General features: G+C 41.1%; 1 protein-coding gene across 2 annotated transcripts in view; it reads right to left on the bottom strand.

Moving 5' to 3' along the window:
• The window catches only part of CENPP (centromere protein P), a 111934-nt gene that overhangs the window by 3111 nt on the left and 95907 nt on the right, over positions 1 to 12916 (bottom strand). The window lies entirely within an intron of this gene.

Below are 12916 nucleotides of genomic sequence, written 5' to 3' on the forward strand. Positions count from 1 at the left end.
GAATGGAGCCACAGACTCCAGGGCTGTGCCCTCTTGTCCTGCCTCGTATGCTGGACACAAAGCTGTGTTCCAAACCTTGCAGTTTATAAAGTGTGAAAAGTCTCCCAGCCTGAATCATTCCACAGAGCTCCCAGTACAAGCAGCAGGTCTTATGGAAAAGGAGCAGGAAAACTCAGCTTTGAGCAGCATGGAGAAAATGAGTTTGGTTTTATGGGATTACGCCTCATCTGGCAGAGCAAAATTGCTACCAGATGTGACCTTGCTCTGGTTTAGGAATTTCTGACAAACTGAAGGGGATGCAGGATGCCAAATGATATAAAACACATGGAATTTGCTCATTCTAATTTCTACCCAGTATCCAGTACTGTATTTATTGTGAGGATAACAACCATGTTCTATCCTGGGAACACAGACACAGAAGGGAGGACGCTGAGCAGGGCAGTTACAGTGTTGGAAGTGTGGCTGATCAAAGGTCACTCATGCAGCAGAGCAGGGATCCTCTTCCAGCTTTACTCCCTGTGGAATTATGCACTTCTGATAACAAAACAAGTTTTCCAGGCTTTCCTTCTCAATAACCCATGCCTGATTTCCACTAGGAGCCTCCCCTTGCCTGGTGTCAGATGCCTGGGAGGATCGAGAGATCCTTTAGCTCCAGGCTGTAGGTACTGGAAATGCAGGATTCACTTCTGCCTGGAACTCAGCTCCTGCACTCCTCATTTACAGGGGATCCCATAGCTAAACACCGAGTCACACTTCATCTGCCCATCCCCAGACATTTGGGAAAATAGAGCAGAGGAACCAGATAAGAGTTACAATTGCCAAAACACCGAAATGCTCCCAGGGCTGTCTCAAGAGTCCCTGTACAGCTGCCATGACATGTTCCCCAAGCTGGGGGGGTATTTATGTTCTATGGAAGCCAGGGGCAACTCAAGGAAATCCCAGTGAATGATTTTGTGGGAAAAGCTTCCCTGTACCTGGGCGAGGGAGCCCCGGTGAGTTCTGCACAGAGCGAGGGCCGTTCTGTGCCTTCCCTCAGTGCCGGGACTCTGGCAGCCAACCTGAATGCTGTGAGAAGCCAATCCTGTGTGAAATTCAGAGGATTTGGGATAAAATCCAGTTTTTCAGCGGGAAAGGTCATATTTTAGCTATCCACAAAACACACAAAAAGCCAAACCACAAATACCTACATCTCTGTTTGCTAAAAGCCAAGCCCTGGCAGGGCCTGAGGCAGCCCCGGCCCGGATCCGTGCGAGGATCCCGGCTGCCATTCCCACCTTCCACCAACACTCGGTGGGAGCAGGAAGCAAAGCTACCACAGCCGGGATCAAACAGCAACCTTAAACACCGACAATTCCAGGAATGAACTCTGGGAAATGCAGTCACACCATCTCCCTCTTATATTCCACACAGAAAATACAGGTTCTGAATCCCACAGTTAAATGTGAGGATCTGGCAGGTGATTGAACAACCAGGCACAGGGTGAGCATGGACAGATCCCCAATTCCAAACACTCGGTGGGTACCACATTACCACCTCATCTTCTCTGCTGAGCAACTTTCCAAGTTTTCCTTGAGGAAAAGAAGAGCTGAGCAATAAAACTGGAGTAACAGAATGAGCTGAGCCACTGAAAGGTCTCTTGGGAAAGTCAGGAACTCCTGAGGGATCTCGTAAACCAGACCCAAGGCAAGGGAAAGAGACTCCATCAAGGACGTGATAGCAGATGGGAAGGATCAGCTACAGCTGCATTAAGCAAAACCTGACTTTAATCAAGAAATATCTTTCCTCAGATGACTTTTAAATGTCAGCCTATGATCAAAACCAAAAGTCCAAGCTATTATTACTCCTAGATGGAAATCGTTTTTCCAGCTCCTTCAGGAGTCCAGTCAGGGAATCTTATGGGAACTTTTGTCTCAAACAGGAATAGTCTCAAACCACAAAGGGACTGTGATGATGGAATGCACAGCTTTCCCCTGCTCCCATGACAGATTTTACACACACACACAGAGCAATCCCACTTGTAGCAGCTATTTCTCAACAAAATATATTATTCTGCAGCTGTTTAAAGCTGCACTGCAATTTTCTGCACATGAAATCTCTGCTAAGGAAATTATAAATGTGTTCAGCTTAAGAGCTGTAGCTACAATTGAAAAGCAGAATTGGCAAGGTAGATGCCAAATAAAAACAGGTAGATTTGCTTCTGTCCCACTTAGCAAGAAAACACACAATTGCTCCCAGCTGGAACAACAGCTCCCTTTGACTGCTAATTCTGAATTTGCTGTTCTGGAAGAAGGATGTGTATAAAGTTATGGTACCACGAGCTCCTCAATAGGGAAAAGCAATCTCTAAATCTGCCCAGGAGGCTCCATTTGGGCTCTGATTTGGATGATTTCTCTGTATGGTTTGCTCAGCTAAGGCTACATTATCACTCACTGAAATCACACACAGTTGGGAGCACCAAGACTTTAAATCCTAACACTGACATAACACCAGTAATTTTAAAAATTAATTTCACTAAAGCAATAAAGGCACATTTAGAAAGTGGAAGTTTCTCATTTTGTGCAACTAAAGGAAGTGTAAGCAAAGAACAGGTAATAATGCACTTTCACCCTTCAACTAAACTACACCCCATAGAAACACTGTATTTTCAGAATGGATTTATGAAGCTTCACCACTCGTAATTAAGTCTCAGAATAAATACAGCTCCCATCTTGAGGGAAAGTTCCTCAAGCAAACCAGTCCTGCTGGTGATCCCTGTGATGCCAATCACCCAAACCTCTGGCGCCAGCAGAACCAAGGTCGAGAAGAGCACAAGGACAAAGTGGTTTTGTCTAAAATGATAAAGTGGTTTTGTCCCCGTGGCAGTCCCAGCCCACTCCCCATGCTCAGTCAGGCTCAGTCCTCTGCTTTTAAAATTAAAATCACAAGTGACACAACCAGACTCAAGTCTCACTTTTTAGACGAGGAAAGGAGAATTTTGGGAGCAGATTTGAGTGCCTGTAAGAAAGTCTGACAATGGCAAGGAGTGACAGAACAGGGAACAGCTTCCCACTGATAGGGAATATGCTACCAGGGATGGATGGGATATTGGGAAGGAATTGTTCCCAGTGAGGGTGGGGAGGCCCTGGCACAGAGTGCCCAGAGAAGCTGTGGCTGCCCCTGGATCCCTGGATGTGTTCTAGGCCCAGCTGGATGGGGCTTGGAGCAACCTGGGATAGTGGGATGAGATGATCTTTGAAGGTCCCTTCCAACCCCTGCCATCCTGGGATTCTATAAATAACAGCTTGAATGCAAACATTTACCAGAATCTCTCCCATACCTGGTTCCCTCGTGCAGCACAGGCACAGCTGGTTGGTTACTTGGATAAAAAGTGCTCTGCACCCACCTGGTTTCAGACCTGCCCTTTTTATCAGCCCAGATCTGTGACTTGAGCCATTGATCCTTTTGCTAAGATTCCATTTGCAGTTACCTCTTGTAGATCAGTCAATGGTCTGCACAAGTACCTGAAACCACTGACCACCAGCCCCAAATCCAGTGGCCTTTGCTCACTGCCAGGGAAATCTCTCTGCTTTGTTCTTTCCTTTTCTCCTCCCTTGATTACAGCTTCTCTTTTTTGGCCCTTGCTCTATTTCCATTGCCACTTATTTTCCTCCTTCCATATTTCCATAACATTATTATTTTTCATGCTTGACTCAACCATGAGCCTACATGATTCAGTTTATCACTATGCTCACAATGTGACCAATAATTTTCCATAATTTTTGAATTTTCCTAATTGGATCTAGGCTGTAGGTCTACAGAAGAGCCAACCCAGCATAACCAAGGCCCGAGTACACAAAATTCTGTCTCATTTCCTTTCAATATCACTTTGTCATATGGCAACCATGTGTTTATCTGCAACTTAATTACAGCAGACTGGGAATAAATTAAAATACATACTGGAGGTTTATTTTTGTGAGGAAAAACAAAATTAGATGAACACGAAACCTCAGGAAGAACAGGAAGGGGTAGATCATAAACAGGGAACACAGAGGCTGCAGATGCTTTTTCTTCCCTTCTTCCTTGCTGGGCAAGAGACAAATCTTCTCTCCAGTATTTCTCTTTAAAATTGCCAAGGTAAAAGATCTCCACTAGTTTATGAACGTTTTAAGCCTCACATTTTTCTAGCTTCAAATTCTTGGATTTTGGCATTTTATTCAACTTTTAAAATACAATGTCTTAACACAGAGCTGGCTGTGGAGCCAGCCCCTGGCACAGGGACAGGCACTCACTGGGATGCTGTGGGAGAGCACTGACACTGCCCCATGACATTTATTTTGGTGGAAATACCCAGAAAACCAGCAGAGCTCAGCAGTTCTGCTCTTCCTCCACAACTTTACTGACATATCAGTTTTCATTCTATTGTATTTTGAGTCCCCTGCCCTCTCTCTGCAGCAAGGTATAATTAAATATTTCTTGATGATAAACTTTACATATGGCACCATGTGGAAGCCACCAGAGATGTCTAATTTAGCAAGAGATAATGAGCAGCCAAGAACAATACAGAGATGAAACATTATGGAAGGAAAAAAGATGTCATATTGCATAGCAGCATGAAATATCAACAACTTGGGAAGAAAGAATTGTGAGCCAAATTTTCAATAATCTGAAGGAAGCCAACTGCAGGAAAGGCATTTTGAGGAGAGAAATTAGGCCACGTTTGTGTTTTCTTCCATTATAACAGAAGCAAAATACCTCATAGATCTGTATTTTTTTTCTGTATAAAAGTTGCTGCAAGATTCTCTCTAAGTCTTTTTGATGTCTTAATAAAAGGATCCGGAATTGCAGAAGGCAACTTGGATTTGAAATACCACAGAAAAGTTGATTATCAAATGTGGCCCAACTTGCTTTTGTACAGTTTACATTAGCAAGCTCATCCAGACAGCACAATTTAAACATCATATAAATAAAAGCATCTGAATTTAGTTAATGACTTGGCTCTAATGCTATGTTAGTTTTTTCCCAAGTAGGCAGATTAATTTAAAAAATAAACCATAGGACAAAATGAAGAACATCTAGTTCATCTAAATTAGCTCAAGGTGAGACATTTACTTTTTAAAAAGTATAATTAAAAAAAAGTTTTTAAGACAAGGTACTCAGCTTATGCTCATTTATTGCTGTGGTTTTTAATATTTCTTGAAGGTCTGAAGAGTTATTTGCTTCTATGTGGGCAAATGTATCTTACCTGCTCAAGACAGGTATGTCCACAGACCCACGTGGAACATACAAAATAGCATTTTCATTTCTCACCAAGAGATCTAAATGGATGGAGAGGTCAATCTATCACTTAGAGCAAACTGTCCCACAGCAGAGGGGGGTTTGGCCAAAATCTGTCCCATCTGCCTGTGCCTGTCCCGTTGGTGCCCTAAGGAACAGCTGTGCCCTTCACTGCACACCAGGCACAAAGGAGGAACCTGGGCTGGCACAAAACAACCCAAAAATCTCCTGTGGCACTTGCACTCAGATAAAGCTGGACTCCAGTTTTAGCTCCACCCAGATTTGATACCAGTGATGAAAGGCAAAGTTCACAGCACAACTTCTCCTGAATGTGTACAATAATCACTCACCCAGCCTCCAGAAGGATCAGATTTTTCCTTAAACATGCACAGCTATGTCACAAATACCTCTGCAGGATTTCTATTATCCTTCCTGAGCTTTACAAAAAGGTTTAACACCTGCATGAGGTAAAAGGTGAAGCTTTACCTATAGATCTATATTTTCTACAGCACATATACTGTGGATACACTGAAATCTTTCCCACAAGACATCCATCCTCTTTTAATGGTTCTACAAAACACTACATTTTGGAAAGACTCCACAGAAATTTCCCACCCAGTAGCTTTCATTTGTCTGGTTATTTACATTTATCAGCTGCTTATGTGAAAGTAAATATTAACATGCAGTGCTGAAGTGCCTGTTGCTATCAACAAGAGCAGGAATGGGTCCAGCTGAAAAGCTGGAAAGCTTTAAACCCATTGAATTCTTTTCATGTCATACCCAAATACAGTCCTTTAGATCTGGCTGTCAACAACACGACATTTCAGATTTCCAAACACATCCTTAGCACAAACAAGAGGGACACAGGAAATATTCTTGAGAAGACACAAACATCTGCAAGAAGAGATTCACCAATTTATAATTATTGTACGTGTGAGAGTGTAAAGCTGTCAATCCACTAGTAAATAACAGGCTTGCAAAATTGGTCAACTATCCCCAGACTTTCATCTACTCAACGACTTCCACAAAAAAGCTGCAAAACCTCCCCAAAAAAACAAAATAGAAGCAAAAATAAGGCACACTGAAAACCTGTAGCACTGTATGTGTGCAAACCGTGCTGTACTTTTGACCAAATCTCTCACAACAAATTGGATTTTGACTCAAATATCTGTGTACTGGCGAGTAGAAAAGAATTTAGGGCAGCAAGGAAAATTCTTTAGTGTATCCAGGAGAAATCACAGGCATCTGCCAGGCAAAAACATCTCCTTATGCTCCACTTTATTTGGTTTATAAAGGCCAGAGTTGCACTGCTCAGGAATGTTGTGTGATGTGTGTGGATAAATATTTATTTCATTGCTTAGGTACTGCAACAACACAAAGAGCACTGATAATACCAACAGCAGCTGCCAGTGCATTTCACTCAGTTTCAATGCAAATTTGAAGCGTTTCATAATTTGAATTTCAGTTGCTGGCCTTGAAGAAACATTTCAAAACTGTTGGTAACAATGTGTTTTATTCTGGTAGAATCCCAGTTGAAAGGAAAGCAGTTAATACCAAAACCTTCTCTTTTTCCTTCATTAGTTTCCCAAGCAATACTTTAGATCTTTTGTGTTTTTAAAGCTCAAAGGAAGTAAAGTGACCCAAACATTCCTGTGTGCAAATGTGGTGAATATTTAAAGTTTTCCTTGTGTATGAAGCAGGAGATTTGCCCTAAAAGCTGTGGAATAATGCCTGCTGCAGCCTGGATCCTGGAGCACCAACCTTTCCCAGCCTTTCACACAGATGGATCTGAGGAAGGAGCCCTCAACCCTCTCGAGTAAAAATAGCTCAAGAAAAAGGAAATTAAAGCAACAAACAAAAGGAAGATTTCCATACCCAGAATTTCAACATGGAGTTACCCCCAGCTGATATAAAAAATGAGGCTGTAACACTCAGGTTCCATTCCCAAACCCAGACTGAGTCCCACAGCAGGAACTATAGGATATACAGACAACCCCATGGAAAAACTCAAGCAGAAAGGCAAGCACCATAGTGTTATTTAAAATGGAGTTCTGGGTTACTTCAATATTAATTTTCCACTATAGAAAAACCTCTGGATGACTCTTCTTCTTCTTCTGGATGCCTCCAGCATATTCCTCACCTTTGGCTTTTCCTATTTTTTCCCCTTCCCTGTTTTGGACTCAGCATTAGCATTTCTTGCAGCTGCCCCTGCCAGTGCAGAAGTAGCACTGTCTAGACTGTGCACATATTTGTGCCTCCTAAAACATCTTAAAAGAATTCTAATTGTAGCTGCACAGCTCCTAGATCTCCAAATCACATTTCTGATCTCTAGCATATCCCAGTGAATTCAGAATTATTGTCTAACAGTTCAATCCTTATTAACTCACAGGATCTTTCCTGCTAATTCCCATGAGACAAAAATTCCATAGCACTCAGTTACCAAAGTACTCGCTGTGAATGGACCTTATAAAACGTCCCAACTTGCTGAAACAAAATCAGTTCATTCCACCTTGGACAAGTCACATTGTGTAATAGAAGTAAAGGCCATGAAATACAGAAAAAGTAGCAAATAAATCATAGAAAAATAGAATATCCGGAATTGGAAGGGACCCACAGGGATCATTGATATCAAAGCCTGTGCAAGCATTTCCACAGGGACAGTCCAAGAGGGAAGCTGGGACTGTCTAGCACGTGGGATTTGTTGACATAACAGGAATCACAAGGGAACTCATCTCTGTCCCCAGCCCCAAACTTCTCCTCATCTTGGATCATGAAAACAAAACTCAGTGTTTCAGAAATAACTCTTCTTGCTCTCCAGTCATTTGATGATTCCTCCAGATCCCAAAGGAAAGGGAACACTCAGCATTTAATGTGAAGAACAGAGAGAAATCATCATAAAAATGTAAATTGGCAAAGTCTATCTAATCCTGGGAAAAACCCAAACCAGACCAATGTTCTCCTTCAACAAGACATGTTTATAAACCATACACAGAGCCATCCACAAAAACATAACCAGTCCAGAGATTTTTTTGTTTTTAACATTTCCCTCCTGGAAGATGACACAGGGGGAAGTGTGCTGCAGTGTCAGGAGATACCCAACTCCTGTTTGATTGGAGTTGCCAAAGTTTGGCCACAAATGCCAGTCAGATCATAAAGCAAACATAATTAATCACTTCATGGGTGTTTTCAACTTGTAGTCAATTCTGAATTCTGTGCACTGTGGAATTATAAATCTCTAGAAATGTGATACTCAAAAATACCAATATGGTATTAACAGTTAAATTTAGGAATTAGATATCTGTACATACACACACACACTCTCACTGGTAGCTGCAGAACTGCTGCACAAATAATTTTTGCCATTGTCCACTAATTCACCCAAAGAAAAGATTTGATGCTACTGTTTGTAATGGGAAAAACATGAATCAACAGGCAAAGACAACTAATTTTTAAATCTAAAAGGAAACCACAAGCAAACTTTGTTATTGTCCTCAAAGTGTCTTCTTGTCCCAGTTCCCAACAAATCCTTCGTTTTGACTAAAATGCTTCAAAATATTTGTGTCCTCAGTTTACATCTCCTTCCTGAGACAGTCTCTCAGTGGAGAGGCATCCTGTTACTAATTCCTGCTTAAATTTAAAACCAAGGGGAAAACATGTGAGGACCCAAACAACAGGGGTATCAGCAGCAAGTCACAGGAACCCAAGCCCATCTCCTGCTGACATCTGAAACCACCAGTTTTATCTGTAAGATCAAGCTGAATTTTCACATGTCAGTTCTGATAGTCTGAGATGGCAACAGTGCACAAGAGAAGCTTAAAAAAAGATGCATTCACTTTTTAGAGAAGTACATGGTGTTTTATATGGAAATGGACCAACCAAGCATGACCAAGAAAATGGAAACCAGATGAAAAGAGCAAACAGATAGAGAAAGACCATTAGAATAATTACATATTCTTATTTTCTATAATTAATATATTTAAAATGCAGACTTTTCTGTATTTTTTCAGTATTTCCTATAAATAAATTATATATTTCTAGATACAGTTTTTTAAAACACACAGTTTTCTATCTGTACATTAAAGCCCAAGCTTTATTTAAGAGAAATGTTGTCCCTTTGCTCTGGTGGGATGTAGCTGCCTTTTGAAGAAATGGAACTGGGTATGAGAAGCAATGACACCAATGAAAACCTACAGGAGGCTTATGGCTCATGTTAGAAACTGCACAACGGCTGCAAAACACAATTATTTTAGAAAAAAATTGGAGGCCTCCAAGTTCTATTGATGAGTAAAAACGCTCAATATTGGCACAGGAGAGAAACCAAGCCCCAGGCTGAGCTCTTTGAGCTATTTCAGACACACACAAGATGTGCTGAGTATTTTGGAAAAACATGACTCAGCAAATAGCTGAAATAGAAATGCCCAATACACAGGGAAGTGTCACCCATTTGAACCCCAAAAAAGAAGTGATATTATTTGACAGAAAGGCAGGAGGACAGGGGAAATCTTCCACATTTCCTTACAATGGCCAGGGGTTTAAAGCTGTATTTATTTAAGGTAGGTGGGCTCCTTGATTTGGACCATCACAGGGAACAGCTCTAGGTAATGATATAATAAAGATTCCACTAAATTTCTTCACTGATGAATACAGAGACAATATGTGAAAGCTTGAATGTCAGGTAGCTCTGAAGAAAGGCTTTACAAATGACTCAGTCTAAAATGGTCACTGCCATTATATTTTAGATCTAATGTGAGAAAAACACACCACAAATTAAAACTGAAGTTGTGGGATTGAACAGAAACCGAACCAAGAGGCAACAAGTTGTGGCAGTAATTAAAGTCCTCAGAAAGTTATACTAATGAGTATTAATATTCTATTCACTGCAGTAAAGAACTGGAATTGGGATGCAATTACAATTGAAAATGAGGCTTTTAAAATGTAAGCTCCCAGGAGCACACATCTCATATTGCAATTTTAGGTTTATTCCCACATAACAACGTATACCCCGTGCTTTTTGCAATGTATTGTTCACATTTTGAAACATGTGAGGAAAATCTATGTTTAATATCTCAAGGTTTACCAGCAGTATTTTGTCTTTTCCTATATTTTTTCCATAAGGATATCCGTGACCACTGATTACAGAAGGAATGCAGTAACTGGTACAGGTTTCAGAAATGCAGTGTACTGCCAATCCCAAATTCCCCATCTCGTGTTTTCTGCTGACTTTAACAGTTAACGAATTTTTTCCCCATTGCTACCTTTTTCCAACTATAAACTTGTGTGTTTGATTTAAAAAAAAAACCAAACCACATGAGTAACTGCAAAGTTTAGGATTCCATCTTTGTCTCTGATCAAAACCAGCCAGCAACTGCATGGATTCACCATAACAACTAAGAGTAAAGCAATATGAAAAAGTCATTCTGTTCCTGTATTTCATTGGAAGGTTAAAAAACTACTGCTGCAATTTTCAGTATTGTCTCTTTTCATTCCAATCCTAGAACAAAGCAGAAATAACCCCACATTCCTGAATCTGGATGTGTTTTTTTGACTCACGGAAATAATATTTTGATCAGTATTTTAATTAAACAGCAGATCCAACTTCAACACAACCCTTCTGTAAATAACACAGCAAGCCAAGAGGCATAAGCAACATATCTATTAATGATACAGTGATTATATGATGTGAGAGAAGGCTACTGAAAATAAGGATGACTGTGGAACCTTTAGAGCTATAGAATGTGGTCTTGGTACCAGGTGAGACATGGTACAGAGCTTTATTATTTCCCTCATTACTCACAAGTAAATGGATATTTTGCAAGCATATAAAATTATCAGAGGTCTGCATGTGCCTACTGCTCACCTGTGGCACCATGAGGGAGATATCACAAAGGGTTTCAGGACAGAGATAAGCAAAGGAAAATCCTGTATCTGCAGGTGGCCACTGCCCTGTGGTGCCCCTAACCAGGCTGTAACATGCAAAGGCAGAATATTGCAGAGTTAAAAAGGGAGGATGGGGAGTATGAGTTTTTCTTTGATGCTTAAGGAAAAATGATAGGACCATCAGATTGTAATTATTAAATAAAGACACAAAGTGTGCAAAATGGAGTCAGCAGGGTAGCTGCAAACCTTGGCAGGCTGCACATTTTGAAATGGTTGAGAAAAGAGCTTGTGAGGGTGAAAGGGGAGGAAAAGGAATAAAGGAATAGAAGGCAAAGTAAATGATGAGATCTGGGCAGCCAAGAGGAGTTGCCTCTGTCCTTGCTGCCTTCCAAAACCAGAGGACAAGGCCCTGCTCTGGCCCAGCCTTGCCCTGCTCCCAGCAGCAGGTTGGACTCGCTGAGCTGCCCGAGCTCCTGGGTGCACCCACACCAAAGGCTGGGAGGCAATTCCAGCAATGGAATGACCAGGAAATGACCAGGAAATGATCAGTGCCTGGCTCAAGTGAACTCTTCAGTGCTCACTTGGATTTGCTCTGCTCAGCCAAGCCAGGCTACACCTGCCATCCACTGGCTCAGTGAAGTTATTCCTGCTCTCACCCTGCTTGCTCTGCCCATGATGCAGATAAAAGATTCCATTCCTAAAAGGAATGACACAGAACTGAGTTTCATGGTCGCTGTATGCTGTGACCATAAACAGTTATTTCAGCTCCTCTTTCTATACTCTGTACTCTTTATACTTTCTATACTTCTTAAGTTGGCTTAATGATTGTTATTTTCAAGATATCCTCCTTCTATTCCTTCAGCCTCTTGGCTTTCTTTGATGACAAAGATATTATGCTGCAAGCACCTTGAAGGCTTTTTGAGAAACAGAAGTTTTTCCTCCTGTTTCACCATCCTCCACGTATTTGAGTGGCCCTTCAGACAGAAGATGGAAACCTATAAGCTCTTCTCAGCATCACTGATTCTCTTATGTTAACATACATTAATTTATCCTCCTCTGAGGTTTAGAACAGGGACACAGTAGTGGAGGGAGGAGAAACATTCACTATCTCCCACAGAAAGAAGCAAAATTCATAAAAAGGAAAACAACAGTATTATTGTATACTAATAGTTCTTATGAGAGGAAAAGAGAAGAATCCATGCCAGAGGTTCCAGCCTTCCAGAGCCATTTCTCACTTCCTATGGGCTCTAGCTCAAGACACAAATCAACTGTGGCAGTTTGTCCCAAGATAAAAAATAATAAAAAGTTATTCTAATTATTAGTCACTGCTGTTTAGTCTGCCTCTTCTCTCCTCAAAGGACACAATTCCACATTGAGGCATCTTAACAGACCAAAACATTCCCATTGCACAACTCATCCCAACAACTGGCCATGAGATGGACAGGCAGAACACACTTGCAGATGAAGCAGAGATTGGCAGCTTGCTCTGTGCTCTTGGATGAACTACTCCCATAAAAACAGTCAATATTAGATTCCTGAGGACACAGCAGTGTTTGCACTCACACAGAAACGACCTGAACCGTGTGTCTGAAATAATTTGTCATCCTAGTCTAAACTTTTAGCAGAATATACAGCATTTTTTCTTTAGTTATTATGACAGGCAAGTTTATGTAGAAAATGTCAATGTAAATAACAATATTAAAGCCAATCTAATTATTAATCTTACACAGATTTAAATCTTACTGAAAGGCAACAGATGATTTCCATTCTCAGACACAATTTTTTC

The sequence above is a fragment of the Sturnus vulgaris genome, chromosome 11, assembly GCF_052056855.1.
Source record: "Sturnus vulgaris isolate bStuVul1 chromosome 11, bStuVul1.hap1, whole genome shotgun sequence".
Taxonomy (NCBI): domain Eukaryota; kingdom Metazoa; phylum Chordata; class Aves; order Passeriformes; family Sturnidae; genus Sturnus; species Sturnus vulgaris.